The 20,930-nt window shown below is 44.1% G+C and overlaps 1 non-coding gene across 1 annotated transcript; it reads left to right on the forward strand.

Moving 5' to 3' along the window:
- Positions 1 to 154: 154 nt before the first annotated feature.
- LOC114675023 (U7 small nuclear RNA) lies at positions 155 to 213 on the forward strand. Its single transcript, XR_003726109.1, has one exon. It is a non-coding gene; the product is annotated as a U7 small nuclear RNA (small nuclear RNA).
- The last annotated feature ends 20,717 nt before the right edge of the window (positions 214 to 20,930 follow it).

Consider the following 20,930-nt stretch of genomic DNA (forward strand, 5'->3'; position numbering starts at 1 on the left):
TAAAATAAAATAAAATAAAATAAGGATGACATCTGTGAACAGATATAGGGTAATATCCAGGATATTTTGTTAAATGAAAAAAGGAAGTTGCAGTAGGGTGTATATCATCTGCTACATTTTCTGTGACAAAGAAGGGACTAGAAAACATACATGTAAGTGTTATAGCTCTTTTAGAACTTGTCTAGGTTTGCTGGTTTTCACTGGAAAACACTCCATGCAGAAAAGAAAAGATACATGTATCTGAGTATTTTGGCAAAACACACATATACACTCACGTACACAATAGTGGTAAACCAGAAAGCAATTGAATTGGTTACCTAGAAGGGGTGGGAGGGAAAAGTAGAAGGGATAGGAGAAGTGATGCTTCTTTGAGTATACTGTTTTTCCAGGCTTAAATTTTGGAAACATGATAGTGTTCTCTATATTAAAAAAAAAAATAAAAATAAAAATAAAATCAAGAAAGCAGAGGGGAGAGGAATAAAAACTGAATTCAAACAGAAATATCTGAATCCCATTACATTATAAATGAATAATATAAAGGTTAAAAAAATCAATATTCATAACTTTAAACAAAGTATGCCAGCTATGTGCTCAGACTAGAACTGGAATTTTAAAACCCTTTATTTTTTTCATAGTGTTATGGGTATAGCAATTAAATTATTTTATGCATAGCATGCAATTGAGAAAATCAGAAAATACATTGTTCTGGGGAGCTAGGATTTTCACTATGGAAGAAGGGAGATATAGTATGGGATGGAAGGAGGCAAGAAAGATTCCTGTGGAGTAGATTTGGAATTAGAGGTAGCAGTATGAACTCATTATTTCATATACACACACATATCTATGTTCATATGTATGCATATTTAAATAAATATGCATATATATATCCTAGATCTGTCCACTTAAAGGGCACCGATTAATAATATCCCAGTAGCAATGAGCACCCCTTGCACCCAGATCTTGGTTTCTAAATACCATTCTCCACTGTAAGATTTCACTGGAGAAATTATTGATTCCAGGACTGGAGTCTAGAGGGTATTAAATGAGCCTGGAACATCTTGTTGTACTAGAAAGTAAGGAAGGGCAGAAAGAGTGAGAGAGAGAGAAAGAGAGAAGCAGAGAGAGAGAGCACAATGTTAAAAGGACGTAGGAGCCAGCTTGAAGGGGCCCCACTGGCTAAATGTAAGACAATATATGCATCAAAATAAACACTGAATAAAGTAGAAATCTAGGTATACACAGTGATAATAAATAAATGGAAAAAAGGGAGAACTCTTTGAGTAGAATGCCAACTGATAGACATTCACGGAAGGGTGGATCGCCATCTCACAACCATCGCAGTAAAGGTTTGTTTGGAGAAGACACTTCAGTGGATGCTCAAGTGGTTAGGTGAGGAGTGTAATGAAAAGGAGGAGATTTATAAGGTCTTCAAATGTCTTTCAACAGACATTTGTTAGTTGCATAATAGACATATTATTCATTGCTGGGTGTGGGTGGTGGTGGTGAGGGGGATGGGAGAATTAGTAGCTGGTGGAGAAACAGGCAGCACCTTGGCCAGTTGACCAAAACTAGCATCACTCGTGAGGGTCAGATGGATATCCTGAGTCTGCAGAGAGACTGAGAAGGTGACAGCATCATGGTTTTTGTCTTCTGGCCAAGGATGTATAACCTGATTTGTGAATAAATATCAAGAAAAGCAATTGGGGAATATTCTGTAAAATAAGTGGTTTGTATTTTTCAGAAATGTCACTTTGTCTATTGTGAAAGACAAAGAAAGAGTAAGGAAATGTCCCAGATTAATGAATCCAAAGAGACGTGATAACTAAATGCAATAAAGTCCCTGGAGTGGAGAGTAAAAATACTGTGGAGAACATGAGTAGGACAATGAACAAAACAGGACTATGGACTATAGAGTGGGTAATATCTTAGTCTGATATACCATGGTACAGTATGGTAAATAGCATAACGTTAAATTTTCTGATTTTGCTAACTGTGCTATAGTTGCATAGAAGAATGTTAGGAAAGATGATATTTATTAGGAAATATAAACTAAAGTGTCAAGGGTTAAGGGGCATGACACACACAAGCTGCTTTCAAAAGATTCAAGAAAAATATAGACAGAGGATGATTAAAAAAAAAGTGGCAAAATAGTCTGGATAAAGGACATAGGTGAATTCTCTGCACTATTTTTGCAACTTTTTTTGTACGTTCGAAATCGTTTTCTTTAAAAGTGGTTTTACTTAAAACCACTTTTTTTTTTTTTTAATGTGGTGACCCTGAAGTTTCATTCTGCTGATTAGGAAAAAGGCAGAAACCTGAAAATATTCCACTGCAATAACCACACAGCCCAAGCCTCCAAATGATACTACAACTTGCTTCCCTAGGCAGCTGGCATATATACATCCCCTCCTTGTCTTTCTTCTACCTTCGTTTACTTTCCTAACACATCTCCACAGACACTTTCAACCACTTGTGCATGATTTCTAGTGTTTACAGGTAAGTAGGAAACTCTGTACACATTGACTTGCCCTTTTGTCAGACCCTAGTACTGTTCAGCACCATGGCTGTCATTTATCAATGTAATATTTTCATGCCAGAAGCCATTAGGGCTTTTTCCTGACTGTATAGTACAGTAAGAACACTACATATTTGTAGCAGCACATAAATATAGCTTCAACATTTCTGCTGCCAATTCGCTGTACCAGTTACTATTATCAGAGATGTCGGGAGCCCCGTACAATTTAATGATACATTGTGATTTTGCACAATAGAACCTTTCTTATAATCTGATTGTCCAATTTCCCTTTTTCTAAAATACTTTAAAGGAGGACAATACCCAATCAGGAGAAAAGGAGAAACAAAATTATGACTGCTTAAAAGGAACAAAATATAAACACTGAAATTGGATAATTGGAAATCATTTGCACACCCCTCCTACCAAACTGAAAGCACTTTTCTATGGAGGTTATTATAAAAAGAAGATGTTAAAGAGCTTGCCCAGGCCCTATCATACTCCCAGGACCCACAATGGGCTGTCTTTAATGAGAGAGAACACTTCGAAGTACTACAGTTCTATCCTCAGTGAGCAGCTCTTAGTGACACTAAGCTCGAAATCCCCGCACCCAGCGGACAGTGTTAACCACCTGCTGCTGTCTTCCCAGAAATTGCTTGACTTGAATTGTGGCTGAGAAATAGTTTATCAATGTGATTTAGGTGAAAGGAATCGATTGCCCTGAACATATAAACATTAATGGTGTGCTTACCATATGCCAGGCACTGTTTGTGTATTATTTTATTAAATCTTCACAACAGTCCTATCAAGTAACTGCTCTCACTATTTCAGTTTTATAGCAGGGTGCTGTTAAGTGCCTTGCCCAAGGCAGCTCAGCGAGTAGCAGAGTCAGGGAGCGTGAGTCACTAGGAGGCACTTGGCCACATGCCGGGTGGCGGGGCGGGGTGGGGTGCGCGGAGGGGAAAGAATCTTCCCCATTAGGCAAGACAGCAGTTACCTAGATGGGGTGGGGCAGGAACGCAACCAAACACAGCATCATGGGGGCTTAGGGGATCCTGGGGACATTCTGCTGAGAGGCAGTCTTCTTGTCCCCATCTTCCCCACTGTGTACCCTCTCATCTCAGGCTCCCAGGGAATATGTCACAGTGCCGCCAGCCAGCACTCATAGCACTGTGGCCTCTGCTGATGCCCCACCAGCCCAGGCTGCCCCTGAGTGAGCCTGAGAGTTGGGCCTAGGAAGGAGGAGGCCAGTGTCAGGAGTGCTAGGAAAGGAGACTCGTGGTTAAAGACACCCCCATAGCCCCAGACTTAAGGGCATGGGTGGACTTTAGTGAGTTCTATTTATTCCTTCAGCCACAGGGGCTATGAGCACCTTGCCCTGTCCACATTCCACATAGATGATCTCCAGCCAGTGCTTTTCGTTCGTGTACACTCTTGTATCAGAGCCCTTTCCTCCCTATGTCCTGGGGAAAGGAGCCAGCGGAACCGTCTTGGCCCCAGATGATACTTCCCTAACCCCAGCAATGCCCCTTCCCGTTTCCTACCCGTCCTGCCTGTGGTTGCTACCTTTAGGGTAAGCTTCTTCCCAAGAGGCCCCACAGCTCCTCCAGTAGCCGGTTCCTGGTGTGCCTGCCCCTGCCCCCAGGTAGATATGACTCTTGGGTGAACTTATCTCTGGCTCAGCTTAGACCCCTGCAGGTAGTTTACAAAGCACTTTCACATGCATGACCTCAAGGTCTCATGAGGTGTATATTACTCTGCTCATCTTAGAGGATGACAAACTGAGACTCAGAAAACTCAGGCAACTTGTCCAAAACCATCCATGCAATTAGCCAATGGCAGCACCAAACACAGACCCAGTCGGTCATCTCCCTCAAAGTTCACAGCCTCTCTCCACCGTCCCCCACCTTCAGCTGCAGAGTTCCCAAGACTGGTCCCACTGCACATAGATGTTCTGAGAAAGTCTCTCGTTTATTTATAGTTTATACTCCACTCACTTCCAAAGATAATTGGAGACATTTTACAGAAACCCACAAACACATATACATAAGATGTGCAGAGCTGTGTAGGCAGACCACGTAACTCATGAGGGATTTTCCATTTCCCCCTCCCCCTGCCAGATTGCAGATCTTGGAGAGCTTTTTAAAAATAAAATTTCTCGAGATTCCCATCCCAGACCTACTGAATCAGAATTGCCAAGAGTGGAACTGACTAGTGTATAGTGTTTCCATTTGCCAATGCAAGTAGACAAAGGAGAGTAGAAACAGGGATTTTAGAAAGAAACAGAGCAAGCATACACTGTGGAGCTGTGGGGTTAGAAACTCTAACAGCTATGTGGGGGCTCATGGCAACCCTCAGAGTCCCAAAGCAACATCTCCCTGGTCCTGCTTGATGATGGACCTGGTCTACCCTAGAAACAGCCCATTCTGGGGGCCTGAACATCCCTTTGTCATCCCAGAACGAGAGAATGCAACTCTTATGTGAACTGTACATCTTGACTATACCTATAAATCCTAATGGATCTGTGGGGAACTAGGACTAGAATTCCACTTTGGAAAGCAAAGTCATTGTCTGATCAAAAGGCAAGCTTTTCCAATTTGAGAATAAATGAAGGGATATTAGATTATATTTTGGAGTTATTATTAATTTTTGTAGCTATGATATTGCTATTGTGGTTACTTAGAAAAATGTCCTCATTCTTAGGAGCTGTGTGCTGGAGTATTTATGGGTAAAGTTCTTGATGTCTGCAACTTACTTTCAAATGACCCAGCAACGAAAGTATTTATATTGTAGAGAGTTATAAAAATATAGGCATAGGCCGGGCGCGGTGGCTCAAGCCTGTAATCCCAGCACTTTGGGAGGCCGAGACGGGCGGATCACAAGGTCAGGAGATCGAGACCATCCTGGCTAACACGGTGAAACCCCGTCTCTACTAAAACATACAAAAAACTAGCCGGGCGAGGTGGCGGGCGCCTGTAGTCCCAGCTACGTGGGAGGCTGAGGCAGGAGAATGGCGTGAACCTGGGAGGCGGAGCTTGCAGTGAGCTGATATCCGGCCACTGCACTCTAGCCTGGGTAACAAAGCGAGACTCCGTCTCAAAAAAAAAAAAATATATATATATATATAGGCATAGATATAGCAAGAGATAAAAACAAATGTGGGGAAGCACTCGTTGTTGGATCCAGTTAGAGAGCATAATGGGGTTATTATTCTGTTTTTTTCAACTTTTATCTATCACTTCAACTTTTCAAAATGAAAAGCTGGGAGAAAAAGAAAAAGAAAGAGCACATGAGGAAAATCTAGTGAATAATTGCAGTGCAAATCATAACAACTTTTATTGAAGAAAAGAAAAACCCAGACATTGTAGCCAGACAGAAACATCCGGCATGCTCAGCAGGCTGTCAATCAATCAGTTATTCAACAGGTGTTTATTACAGGTCTGTGCTGGGCCGAGGACTTCTACAAACAGTGAGGAAAAAAATAAAACCAAAAATGTACCCTATGGGTTCCTGTCCTTGAGCTGCTAATGATTAAATTCAGCTCCATTAAGGTTTTTTGTCCTGGATATAATTCCTTGGGAGGTTTTTTAAAAGCACCCAAATTATAGCTCTGTTAGCAAGCAGGTTTCTTCACCAGGCAGATTATCTTTGTTAGAAACTTCTGAACCAGGACGATAAATGATATAGGATTCTCCAGGATGTCAGAAAAGAGAGATTTTACTAAGAAAAGTCCTTAAATCAGATCCCAAATAGAGGCAACATAAAATGGTGCATTTGGAAGTCCTAGGGAGGGGAAGGGAGGGCAGAATTAGGTCATTGTTAAGGGTGAATGCTTGACCTTTGCAGAGGTAAGTGATAGAGGAGAGCCCTGGAGAGAAGGGGGCTCAAAAGAGGGGCTGGATGAGTCTGTAGACATGATGAGGATGGGCCATGAGAAAGGGATCCCACCACAGCTTGTCCTCTTCAAGAACCAGGCAGTGAGCTGGAAAGACAATGGGAAAGTCTCCATGAATCACCTCCTCCAGAAGGAGGCCAGGCCAGCTACTGGTCAGATTGACCAGCCTAATTATAACCTCAGGGGCATTTTTGCTTAAGAAGGTATGGGGAGGGAGAACATTTCTGCCATGTAGGAGATTGACAAGTCTTCAACCATTTATGAAACAACTGGAGATAAAAGGTTGAAAGTATAAACACCCATTGAGATAACAATCACCGATTCCACAAATATTTATTGAGTATTTACCTTGTGCCAAGCTCTATTCTAGATTACTGGAGTGCACGGATGAAGAAGGCGAAGAACATCTCTGCCTTCAGAAAAATCTCATACCTTCTAAGAGTGAGTGTAGTGCACACAGTGCGGAGGGAGTCAGTTTCAATGCATCCGTGAAGAAAAAGAGCAGTCTCCCAGGTCCAGCCACTCTGCAGGAGGTTGGGGAAGTGTGGAGGTGGAGATGTGCGCCTTTCAGGGGCCTGACAATGGTGCTGCCGAAGCTTAAGTTGGAAATGAGGAGGCTCTGCATGCCAAGAGCAAACTTCCCAGACTGCAGATTCTCCCCAAGATGGGTCTTGTTGACTTCAAAATCGGTAGAGACAAACAGAAACTGTGCATTGAAATATTTCTGACATGCAGCTGCAAGCTGGCAGCTCTGCTTAGAATGATTTATGAAGACGTTTTGTTTTTATTTTTGAGCATAGTCGATTTTGAATAAATGAGCCTTGTTCCTGAGGAATTTCTAATCAGCGTATCACTGTATAAACCAGCCTTTACCCTCAAGGAACTTATTTCCTTGTTTGACAAACAGAGCATGCATATGTGAAATGGATAGTAAGGCAATAAATAAAGTGGCAAATGCTGGATATGGACACTTAAGAGGTTAACGGAAAATTTAAAATGTAATATATATGATGGACAGCAAGCCAGGTTGCTATCAAAATCTCTTGGGGATTCCCAAATGATAAAAGGTTTATTGTCCTTAATCTCCTGCTGCATTGACCCCACTTTTAAATCAGGAGCTGCCCTCAATTGTTGTTGGGAGAAGTCAGAAAATGGACCTATCGGTGTGGGCTGCAGTTCTAAGGAAGGGTCGAGGGGAGGGTTTGAGTTGGGCTTTGGAGGATGGGTACGGGTCAGACATGAGGATGAGCGTTCTGGGAGGTATTCTCAACCACAGACAGCTGTGGTGGAGGAGGACAGGCCCTGGATCCCGGGCCGATACAAATGGAGCTTGGCTCTCAGGCTGCTATACCTGAACTTGATCCAACAGCTAAGAGAGGGGTGGTGGGTTTTTTTAGAGCAATGGAGTGGTAGGATAAAAGCAACATTTTACAAGATTAATAGGTGATTTCAGGACCTGTTGGGGTAAGGGGATGAGTTGGTGCTCTGCAGCTGGATGGGGGTGGGGCGGATTTGAGCTCCAGTCAGGTCTCCGAGGGAGAGCAGGGAGGAGTCAAACAAGAGCTGGCTGGGAAGCAGCAGCAGCTGGACTTGAGTGGGAAGGTTTAGGCAGGAAAGGAGACTCGTGGTTAAAGACGCCCCCATAGCCCCAGACTTAAGGAAATGGGTGGACTTTAGTGAGAAGTTCTATTTATTCCGTCAGCCATTCTCTATTAGGCGCTTGCTTTGTGCCAGGCACTGTTCTAGAAACTTGGGTTACATCAGGGAACAAAACAGACTTAAAGCTGGGCGTGGTGGCTCGCCTGTAATCCCAACACTTTGGGAGGCCAAGGTGGGTGGATCACCTGAGGTCAGGAGTTCAAGACCAGCCTGGTCAACATAGTGAAACCCCATGTCTACTAAATTAGCCGGGTATGGTCCCTGTAATCCCAGCTACTCGGTAGGCTGAGGCATGAGAATCACTTGAACCTGGGAGGCGGAGGTTGCAGTGAGCTCAGATCATGCCACTGCACTCCATCCTGGGTGAGAGGGTGGACTCTGTCTCAAAAAAAAAAAAAAAACAAGCTAGGCACAGTGGCTCACGCCTGTAATCCTAGCACTTTGGGAGGCTGCGGTGGGTGGATCACCTGAGGTTGAGAGTTCGAGACCAGCCCAACCAACATGGAGAAACCCCATCTCTACTAAAAATACAAAATTAGCCAGGTGTGGTGGCGCATGCCTGTAATCCCAGCTACTCAGGAGGCTGAGGCAGGAGAATCGCTTGAACCCAGGAGGTGGAGGTTGCAGTGAGCCGAGATCATGCCATTGCACTCTAGCCTGGGCAACAAGAACAAAACTCTGTCTCCAAAAACAAAACAAAATGAAAAAACAAACAAACAAACAAAAACAGACTTAGGTCCCTGCCCTCCTGGGGTTCCTATTGTAGCACAGTGGTGGATGGGGAAGGGAGGGACGGGCAGTAAGCATTCAACACAATGAGTAGGTAGAGTAAATACAAATCAGCCCTTGAACCACTTGAGGTCTACTCATATGTGGATCTTCTGCCACCTCTGCCACCATTGAGACAGCAAGAAGAACTTCTCTTTTCCTCCTTTACTTCAGCCTACTTAACATGAAGACCATAAGGATGAAGAGCTTTATGACAATCCATTTCCAATTAATGAATAGGAAATGTATTTTCTCTTCCTTATGATTTTCTTAATATTTTCTTTTCTCTGGCTTACTTTATTGTATGGACACAGTATATAAGACATATACACAATACGTGGTCATTGGTTGCATATGTTATCAGTAAATCTTCTGGTCAACAGTAGGCTATTAGTAGGTAAGTCTTGGGGGAGGCAAAGGTTATATGTGGATTTTTGACTGCGAAGGGGGTCAGTGCCCTAGCCCCCATGTTGTTCAAGGGTCCCCTGTAGTGTGTTAGAAGGTCACATGTACACTGCACACAAGGACAGGTGGAGCAGAGAAGGGGAGAGTGACAGTGAGTGTGGACTCAGTGGCCACCCCCGATATGGTGAGGAGGGAATATCTGAGCCCAAACTAGAGGGAGGTGGGAGAATTAGCCAAGCAGGCACCTGGGAGAAGGGTCTTCCATGGAGCTAGAGCAGCCAGGTGAAGTCTCCGAGGCAGAGCTTGTCCAGCCTGCATGGTGAATTGAGAATAAGAAGGAAGTGGTCAGAGCTCGGTCAGAAGGTCACAGCAAGTTGGAGAATGTAGGATCCTGCAGGCTGCTCTCAGGATTGGCTTCTACTCTGAGTGGAGGCTTTTGGGCAGAAGAGCAAACATATCTGATGCTGGCTGCTATGTTGAGTTTGATTATAGAAGGCAGTGGTGGAAGCAGTCTTTCGGACCTTTTGGGAAACTCTCCAGCCGGCTGGTACTGAGATCAGTGTGGGAGCAAGCAGAAGAGAAGAGCCAGCAGTGAGGGTGGAACCAGCAGGGTTTCCTGATGGGTGGGAGGCAGGGTTTGGGAGAAAGAAGGAGGTAAGGTTGGTTCCAAGATTTTTCCCCTGAGCAATGAAAATTGGTGGCTGGTTGCCCTCAGCTCTATTACTTGTTCACAATTCTGGAGACTGGAAGTTCAAGATTGAGGTGTCAGCAGGGTTGGTTTCTCCTGAGGTCTCTCTCCTTGGCTTGCAGATGGCCCCCTGCATCCTTACATAGTCCTCCCTTGGACATCTTGGTCCTCCCTTGGAGTGCATCTTTGTCTTAGGCTTCTCTTCTTGTAAGGACAGCATTCATATGGCAGTAGGGTCTGCCCTAATGACCTCATTCTATTCTAATTTGTTTATCTCTTTAAAGGACATGTCTTCAAATACAGTTGCATTCTGAGGTCCTGGAGGTTAGGACTTCAACATGTGAACTTTTGGGGGGAAACAGTTTAGCCCATAATATAGAGAGATGAGATTATATCAGATTTCCTCCTGACATGGTAAAGCTAGAGGCAGAATAAAGCTGCAGTGAATGTGGGGCGGGTGCTGTTAGCTAGAACTTCCCAGCAAATTACAGGTGAGGTCAGAAGCAGCCATGGTTAGGAGTACAATAAACAGAATCCCCCTCCCCGCCACTTAAGCAAAACAGGGCAAGGACAGGAAAAGTGGTCAAGTTCCAAAGGGCTGGTTCCCAGAACTGGGATCTCCACAAGAACCAGGTTCCCATGTAACCTCTCAGAGCCTCCCGATCTCTTTTGCTTGGCTTCATGACCATCTAAAACATCTGGTTTTCTCCACTACAGCTTTTGACCTTTCACTGACAAGGTCAACCTTGGCCCTCCCAGGCCTGGTCTCAGGTGGCTTCTACTCTCACCACCTAAAAGATTTTACGGACGATCCCTGAGGCTCAACTCCAGAATCCTAGGAATTGAAAATCTGCTTGGTGGAATCAAGGAAAATGCCTACCTCCGCTTCAAACAGTGAAGGCTTGGGGAGGTCAGTGGGGGACTGGATGGGAGAGCCGTGGAATGCAAATAGGGCAGAAGGGCCCATTTTAGATGCACTGCTGGAAGGTGAGGGCTGGGGCGAGGAGAAGAGAGCAGAGCTGGGACCTTGAAGAGAGAGCCAGAAATCTCCTGGCACACACAGAGAGCCAGTCCTCTCTCCTCCACAGAGAGCCAGTCCCTGTGGACATAAGCCAAGGGCTCAGGAGAGATGAAAGGAAGCAAAGCCGGGGTCTGAATGGCTATAGGAGTGAGAAGCAGAAGCACACAAAAGAGAAAGTGAAAGTTCTATTGACAAGACAATTTAGACCAGGTAATGTTTTATCCACTGCAGTTACACAGAATGAGGCAGAACAATAGAGAAATGAGTGAGGTCTCAGACACTTTCAAGTGGCTGATGGAAATCATTTATTCTGGAATCGTTTCTTTCATGTTCTTAGAATATATTGCGCACTTCAGGCAACTTACTATAGAGCATAAAATATATTATATATATATAACAGCAGAGTATGTGTCTATCAAGTGGTTCAGCCCAAATGCAGAAACCAATTTGCTATAGAATGAAATGGATCTGCCCAAAGTTGGGGAACATTTAGAAATATTTTTAAAATATATAAAAGTCGATATTTTAAAAATATTTAAAATATTTAAAAGTTGATATCAAAGTTGATGTTTTAAAAGTATCAACTTTGGTTTGCTGTTGTTGTTGTAATTTTTTTTTTTTTTTTGAGACAGAGTCTGGCTCTATTACCCAGGTTGGAGTACAGTAGCATAATCAGGGCTCACTGCAGCTTCAACCTCCCAGGCTCAAGCCATCCTCTCATGTCAGCCTCCTAAGTAACTGGGACCACAGACACACACCACTACACCTGGCTAATTTTTTTTTTTTTGTAGAGATGAGGGTCTCATCATGTTGTCCAGTCTGGTCTGGAACTCCTGGGCTCAAGCAATCCTCCCACCTTGGCTTCCCAAAATGCTGGGATTATGGGTGTGAGTGACAGTGCCTGACCTCAGCTTTGGTTTTGATGAATGACATTTAACAGATGAGACTAGTCTTGACACCTTCTTTGCCTCTCTCACCCATCAAAGGCAAAGAGCTACCTGTGACAAACGGTATCACAGCAGGCGTGTTGTACTCTCTTGGGATCTGAGCTTACTTTACTCTAACATGGACATCACAACACCTATCCTGCCTGTCTTTCCAGGCAACATAGGAGGGGCTCACCTGAGACACAGTTTATGCAAGGACTTTTCAAAGAGCAGAGTGAATGTGTCCCCTAGGGTATGTGTGACATTCTCCTGTAGTTTGTTCTACAACCATGGCAGGCAACCGTGGTGGTGGTGGACAGGGGTGGGTGGTCCTCTTTTATAGGCTGAGCCGCAAATACAGGTTTTGCACTAGGTGTCACTGCAGTGGAGGCAGGCTGGCTGCCAGCCCAGACCTGTTGGGGACGTGTCATGTCACATGTGATTCAACAGCAACTGCAAGTGAGGTTGACAGAGCTGTTCCAGATGCTGAATGCTGTAGGGCAGACAGTTTGATAAACGACTCGTGAAACATCATCTTCTATGCCTCTCACTCATTACTTCATTCAGATATGTATTCAGGGACTTCTAGGCTTATTACTTTGTCGTTTGGACTTTGGTGCCATAGTTGCAAGAAGTTCATCAAGGGTTAAAAAATTAAATTCATTCTTTAACTTAATAAATAGTGGATTTTATTGCCCCCCTTTCTATTTGCTTATTTTTCACATCTTTGTCCCTGGCACCACAAGGTGAAATATGGTAAATCTGCAATCCTATGAGAAAAGCCCTAGACATCAGACCTCATCCTCTTGTGAATAACCCCAGGGTACTCGCTCTCAGTTTAGCACAGTGGCTCTCAAATAGAAGCTGCTGAAAGCCTCTGTATCAAGGAGGGAGCTCTGGTTGCAAGCCCAATTACAGGTGCCTTATCTTGCTCACGGACCTGGAAAGTCTGGGTATGATGCTTCATTGTATTAAATACATTTGTCATTCTTGACTGCTCAAAATTGCTTAAACATCCTCTCCACATTTCTGGTCATTCCCCACATTGTAAATCCCACCTTTCCAATGAAGAGACCCATTCCCTCTTGCTGCTAGGGAAACAGATTCTATCACTCAGTTGCACTCTCCTGTAACTTCTATTGGGAAGTAGGGTGACCAACCATTCTGGTTTGCCTGGCACTGAGGGAGTCTTGAATGTGAGACTTTCTGTGCAAAAATTGGCAAAGTCCTGGGTAACCTGAGCTGAGCTGGTCACTCTATTTGAAGCCAGCTATAGAAGACAAGGGCCGGGGGCATCCATTGTGCTGGCCCAAGCAGAGGCAGCTCAAGTCGATGGCAGTAACAGTTACCATTTCACATCAGTTCTGCAAAGGAGAGCTGGAAGCTGTCCCTGTAAATGCAACCCAGAGACTACTTCCCACCATTCTCTGAGCCTCTGAATAGTCTTTATTATATTACTGCCTTTAAACTATCTAAACAGAGCTCTGTTGACTGACAAGACAGGCGGACTTCGCGTGTAGTTAGTCAATGGCTTGGAGGTTCAGTGATGTCCTCGAAGACTGTGTCCACCTCTCCAATCTTCTGTCCAGCTCAGGTGGCTCCTCTTGTGATTTCTGGATGGCTGCCATGTGCAACAAGGGCCATAACCTTTCCTCACTGATATCCATTGGAAAAGAGAGAGTGCTTCTGGGCCATAATTCCAAGCAGACCCCAGAAATTTACCCTGATTGCATGGACTTAAGTCATACTTGCTTTAAAGTATAGGTTTTATTATTATTCAGATATGATGAGACCAATGGGTCATGAAATGGCCGTCACTGAAAAGACAGTTTGTTACTCAGTTCCCGAGATGAAGCAATCCCTGCCGGTGCAGGAGGAAACACCAAGGTGGATCTCAGGGCAGAAGGAGAGAGGGAAAAGCATGACCAGGAGCCTTTTCTGTGGTTTCCATAGGAAAGGCTAGGCAAGGCACAGTAAGCAGGGTTAGGCCTGGCTAGTTTGAATAATTTCAATGGGCTCAGTTTGAATAATTTCAGTGGGCTCTGGAGTGTAGGGGCTGGCCCAAGTTGGCTATACCAGGCCCTGGGTTGATTTAAGGCACGGGAATATTGCTTCCTGGAGTGCCAGAGCCAGATAGGAGAGGTGGCTCAGAGTATGAGCTCTGGATTTGTTAGTTTGCCTATGAAAGACCTGGGTGGACCTTTTGCTACTCTATCTCTGAGCCCTAGACAAGGCAGTCGCTCTCCAGTCAGTGAGGACCCAGATGTCAGAGTATCAAAAATACAGAAAATAAGAAAATATAATTAATACAATACTCTCACCAAAATAATGAGATGGCCAGAGGAATGGACAGTGCTGACTGGCTTAAAGTCAGTCAAGCATTTCCCAAAGCGCTTAGCCTGTGTTGGCAAGAGGTAGATGCCGGAATTAAAATTGGTTTTCTGTTAGGCAGTGGAGAGGTGGGAGGAAACAGACACTGGTGAGATCACAGTGAATGTCATGACATACGGCTCTTGCTTTTGCTACCTGTAAAACCTTAAGGTTTCACTCAAAGGTGACCACTAGCATAAAGCCTTCTGCAGACCCAGCCCACAGAAACTCTCTCCACTAAGTGTTGCTCTACTATTGAGTACACCATGCACACATAGATCCCATATCTTATTACATGGTAATGGCTCTTGTACCCATCCATCTCTCCTACTATCCTGTAAGGTCATGAAGGGCTAAAGCCCTGCCTCATACATCTCACTGTTGTTCTCCAGCAAACCATGGTTGCATGCAACCTTGTACCCAGCAGTATGGGCATTGCAGACAGTGCTACTGAATGACCAGTCCCTGATTTCAGGGTGTTTAAAGCCTGGCCTAACCAGGAACTCTGTTCTGTGAGAACTTGGACTACAAAAATACAAACATCTCTGTCTTTTTTTGTTTTCTTCTTCATCTTCCTCTTTCTTCTTCTCCCCCTCCTTCTTTGTCAGTTGCACAGTGCAGAGGACTCAGGCCTCCAGCTTTCTCCAAGTAGTCTTCACCTTATCGTTGTATGTCTGTCCCCTCAAACCTCCTGTTGAAATTTTATCTCCGTGTTGGAGGTGGAGCCCAGTGGGAGGTGTTTGGGTCACAGGGGCGGATCCCTCATGAATGTCTTTTGGTGCCATCCCCAAGGTAATGAGTAAGTCCTTGCTGTATGAGTTCCCACAAAGCTCGTTGTTAAAAAGAGCCTGGCATCTCCCCCCGTACCTCTTGCTTTCTCTCTTGCCTTATGATCTCTGCACAGGCTGGCTACCCCTCAGCTTCCATCATGAGTGGAAGCAGCCAGAGGCTTTCACCACATGTGTAATCTTCCAGCCGGCAGAATCATGAGCCAATTGAACCTATTTTCTTTATAAATTACCCAGCCTCAGGTATGCCTTGATAGTAACACAAATGGTCTAAAACATCAACACGTCTGCCCACCCTTCTGTCCTTAGAACCCAGTCATCACGGAGCATCTTCCTCCCCGGAAGCAGATGCCCTTACCTGCTTATTAAAGACTGAGCGAGGTTGGGTAGGGGGGTGGCCAAGACCGGCGTCTGATGTGGAAAGAGGTTCTCCACTTGGATCAACAGAGCAAGCAGTTTGAAGTAGAAGTCATGGCTCATTATTCAAAGGCTTCTTCCCATCATGTTCTTTCACGTAGGGATGAGAATTGAGAAGATAACTTTTCTTTTTTAATCAAAGAGAGCTCACAGTTAAAGTACTGAAAGAGAAAACTTGTCATTTTGAAATGAGCAGGCCAGTTGTCTCAAAGGAAATTATTAGCATATTTCAGGAACAGCATTGTTAAAGCAGACTCGAGAGCTCAAAAGCACGAAAATCAAACGCTGCAAGTTAAACAGAGGAGATCAATCAGATCCTAGTGCAGAGGGCTTGGAACTCACAGACATCCGCAGCAGGCGTTTTCCTTGATTGTTTTTCAGCTTCCTTTGCAGCTGACATGATTGCAGAGGGGCCCAGATAGCAACTCCTCACCTGAGGAATGCAAGTGGATGCCCAGGAGGGAGGAGCTCCCGCAGTCCTCCCAATAATCTGAGAAAGAAGCACGGCACCGAGAAACACGGGAGAGAAAGATCCACACCCCAACTTTTCCCAAGAGTAGTCTATGGAGCACCTGGATCATGAGATGCTCTGTAATCAAACATGTTTGGAAAACGTTACGTACTCTAAATCTTCTTACAGGTACATTACACATTTTGGCGTTGTCAAAAGCCCTGAGAAGTCCTGCAATAGAAGAACCTGTTTAACTGCTGCTAAGCCTGGGATTCTCAAACATATTCGGCCAGACAATTTTTTTTTACTCCAGAAAACATCCGGTGAACTAGCATTTCCTAGCACATAATTAAAAAAATATTGCCCTGCCTCATTTTCAGGCTTCACCACCATTTTCAGACTCTTCTTCTCTGAAGATTTTTTTTTTTTTTTTGAGATGGAATCTCACTCTGTCACCCAGGCTGGAGTGCAGTGGCACAATCTCAGCTCACTGCAACCTCCACATCCGGGTTCAAGCAATTCTCCTGCCTCAACCTCCTGAGTAGCTGGGACTACAGGCGCTTGCCACCACGCCCAGCTAATTTTTGTATTTTTAGTAGAGTTGGGGTTTCACCGTGTTAGCCAGGATGGTCTTAATGTCCTGACCTCGTGATCCGCCTGCCTCAGCCTCTCAAAGTGCTGGGATTGCAGGCGTGAGCCACCGTGCCCGGCCTCCTCCCAAGACTTTCTAAGAGAACCACTGTAAAGTTTGAAAAGACCCTGCAAGTCAGGCCTGGCATTAAGGGAAAAGTCCAGCACTGTCTAGACGAGGGGTCAGAACAAGGCTGCAGACGATCAGAGTGGGGTTCCCAGGGCACTGTGGCCCAGGCTCTGGTGGAAATGAGAGTGATTCGCAGCACATGGTGGGAGAGAAGGCCTGACTGGTTGTGTAGACTGACAGCCCTTGATGGGGTGTGTGGGAAAGCCCCAACGCTGTTCCCATGAGGGGCTCTGGAAACTCAAGTCACCTCAGGCAAATCTGGATAGAAGACAGTGGCAGTAGGTTCTATGCCCCCAGTAGAGAGGATGTTTCTCCTAATACACAGTGTGTCATCACCATCCTTGGCTCAGGGCTTAACAGTGCGAAGCAGATAGCTGTCAGGCACCATTGCAGACACCTGGGTGGGACTGAGGCCACCTGGAGGGACACCTGTACTGACATAAAAAGCAGTGAATTAAGAGGCCAGGAGCCTGCCTGGCAGACAAAGTCACTATTAGTTGCTAATGCCAAGAGAGAAGGTAGGGAGTCAAAGCAAGAAAATGAAGGGCATTGTGCCAGCTATGTACAGTTGTGTGGGTTGTACACTACATGGGGAGGCGGGTCAAGGGGGTGAGACAGGGCTAAAATCTAACCTAGGTTCCATCTGCCAGGCTAGAAGCCCTCATGTGGGACTACACATGAAAGGAACCTTTTACTAATTCACACAAAGTCTGACAGTCGGGGCCCAGATGGGTAGGATGCTGAACCCTAGCTTGCGAAATGAAAGGAACAGGGGGATCAGGCTGGGGTCTTTCAGCACACTCACCATGCAAAGTTTGGGCAAAACATGGGTAAGAAACTGACACCGTAGGCAAATCCAAAAATCCCAAGCTGGTAAGGGCTGGCAACTCAACGAGACACAGAGAAAGGGGCTCAGGTCCAGTCAGCCCAGGTGAAGTCAACTGTCCTAACAGTGCCTCTTTGAAAGCTCCAAGTCTCTGCCCTTGGGTGCTGTTTCACAAGGGTTGATGGCGTGGTTCTGTGACCTACACGTCTGACCATGTGTGACCTCTCTTCGTCTTTTTTTTTTTTTTTGAGATGGAGTTTCACTCTTGTCTCCCAGGCTAGAGTGCAATGGCGCGATCTCTGCTCACTGCAACCTCCGCCTCCCAAGTTCAAGTGATCCTCCTGCCTCAGTCTCCTGAGGAGATGGGATTACAGGCATGTGCCACCATGCCTGGGTAATTTTGTATTTTTAGGAGAGACAGGTTTTCTCCATGTTGGTCAGGCTGGTCTTGAACTCCTCACCTCAGGTGATCCGCCCACCTCGGCCTCCTAAAGTGCTGGGATTACAGGCATGAGCCACCGAGCCCACCCCAATTTTTGTATTTTTAGTAGAGACAGGGTTTCACCATGATGGCCAGGCTGGTCTCGAACTCCTGACCTCAGGTGATCCACCCACCTCAGCCTTCCAAAGTGCTGGGATTACAGGTGTGAGCCACCACGCCCAGCCTCTTCTCTGTTTTTAAAAGAGTAACAAGAGCCAAGGATCTAAGGAAGCCTTTACAGGCAGACCTGGGAACAGGACTGGAAATGCAGCACCTTGCTCTAATGACATTTAGAGACAGCCCAGAGGAATGACTTTTCAACAGTGCTCCATGTCTGTGAACCTTGGGTTTTATAGAGCATGGTCTTATAGGTCTCATGGTCAAGGGCATCATTTCAGACATGTTTAGTGCTGCCATTCAAGTTACGTATTTCTTTGAGGGACATCATGACTAACCTACGGCTTACAATATGACCCCTCTCACCTGGTCACCAGTGTTTTTTTTCTTCCCTAATCAGCTGTACTTTACCCTCCCTGCCTCCTCCAGCCAATCTTTAAACTTTCACCATTTTCTTCTGTCACATACCATTTTTACTGGATGACTGTACCTCCCACAATATAGAAAACATAAATGTCACCAGAAATGAGCTTCTCGAAGCTTTCTACCAAGTATCACAAACTTTAGTTCTAATGGCATTTATTCTTTGCTCGTTCTCTCTTGTCTGCAGAAGAAAATCTCTTTTCCAACTTAAAGAAAGAGATTCGTTTGATTCTGTCTGACCTTCAAGCTACTTCTCTCCCGCTCTCTATCACAAAACTTGTTAAAAGAGCATCCGAGAGTTTCACTTTTGCCCATGAAGGACTACTGGGGCCGGAATTACCCTCCCACTTTACACAACTTGAAAACTGGACAAAATGATAAGAAATCATGTTTTTTTTTTTTTTTTTCCTTCAGAAATTGGTCAATAGGCAGTACAAAATTGAGATTGCTGAGCGAGGGCAACAAACAAGATTAGTCCTATAATTGCCCCAGCTAAGTGCCAGGAGGCAGTTTCCAGGCTGTAGCGCAGGAAGCAGTTCCCACACCGTCTGAGGATTATTCTGAGCTCAGGAGAAAGCGATCAGAAGTGGGAGGGAGGAAGCCAAAGTGGTTAGAATTTGTGGAACAGAATACTGAAGAAAAAAAGAAGGAGCTGCACCAAGAAATAGCTCAAGAAACCTGTGGAGGAAACCAGGCACACCTTTAGATGAACACTGACCTGCCCACATGTGAAAGGGAACTACCCGGACCTGGGTAACTACTCTGCAAAGCAGTAGGCTAAACATTTCTGGTGCTCGCACATAAGCAGGAATAATTCGTGTTCCCACTAGCCAAATGGACAGAACTTATAATAAATACACAGGACAGGAAAATACCATCTTACTAGTCGGGATAAATTATTAGCCTTAGAAGGCTGCCCCAGACATGCCCCCCAAATGCTTGATAGCAGCCTTGAAAGGAGCAAACTGATTCCAAATAGCTTAATTGTCTACCAGAACTAAGTCCAACACTTTTTAAAGGAACACCAAAAATTTCAGCACCCCAAAACACAAATCCCAAAATATTCATGATCCGATCAAAAATTACTAGAAATGCAAAAAGCAAGAAAATATGAACGATTATCAGGAGAAAAAGTAACTGATAGAAATACCCAGAGATGAAAGAGATGATAGACATGATAGAATTAGCATATAAGAATACTAAAACAGTTATAAATAAGTTCCATTATACAAGAAAGTAGAGGAAAAGGACAAATATGATGAAGCAATAAATGAAAGAATGAAAAGACCTGAGTGAAACTTATAAAGATGAAGAATACAGTATCTAAAATATAAATATAGTAAAATATTATGTGGGATAAAAGGGATCATTTCATAATAATAAAGAGATCAAGTAATCAAGAGAACATCAAAATGCTAAATATGTATTAACCTGATATCCCAGCTTCAAAAGAAATTGAAGCTGATAGAACTGAAAGAAGAAGTAATCAAGTTCACAGTTATAGTTGGAGATTTCAATCTCTCTCTCTCTCTCAATGACTGATGGAACAGGAAGAAATAAAATTAGTAAAAGCATACAATATTTGAACAACACTATCAACCAACTTGTCATTTATGTAACACTCCATCTCAGAATAGCACAATATACATTATTTTTAAGTGCATGTGAAACATTTACCAAAATAGACCATATTCTGGATCATAGTGTAAGTCTCAATGAATGTAAAAGGATTTCAGTCATACGAAGTATGTTTTCTGACCACAAAGGAATTAAACTAGAAATCACTTACAGAAAGGTACCTTAAAAATCCTCCCAAATGTTTGAAAATTAAACTACATACTTCTAAATAACCCCATGAGTCAAAGAAGAAATGACAAGAGAAATTAGAAAATATTTGAACTAAATAAAAATGAAAATATTTACACCTTAAATATACACAATAAACAAAGAAGAATCTCTGAGGGTGAAAAAAAATGAAAATATAACATGTAAACATTTGTTGGCTGCAGCTAAAACAGTACTTAGAGAGAAATCTGTAGTATGTCATGCTAATGTAGGTAGATAGCTTGAAAATGAATGAACTAGCTTTCCACATAGCCCTATATGTATTAGGGAAACTAAATATATAGTTTAAAACTTAGTCTTAGCAAATTAAGGCTAAGTTAATCAGAAGAAACAAAATAGTAAATAATTAAAAAGAAACTGACAAAATAGGAAACAACAACAATAAAGAACAATCAATGATAGTAAAAGCTGGCTGGACCTGATGGCTCATGCCTGTAAACCCAGCACTTTGGGAGGCTGAGGTGGGCAGATCACCTGAGGTCAGGAGTTCGAAACCAGCTTGGCCAACATGGAGAAACCCCGTCTATACTAAAAATACAAAAAAATTAGGCAGATGTGCTGGTGCACGCCTCTAATCC

The sequence above is a fragment of the Macaca mulatta genome, chromosome 1 (genome assembly GCF_049350105.2).
Source record: "Macaca mulatta isolate MMU2019108-1 chromosome 1, T2T-MMU8v2.0, whole genome shotgun sequence".
NCBI classification, from domain to species: Eukaryota; Metazoa; Chordata; class Mammalia; order Primates; family Cercopithecidae; genus Macaca; species Macaca mulatta.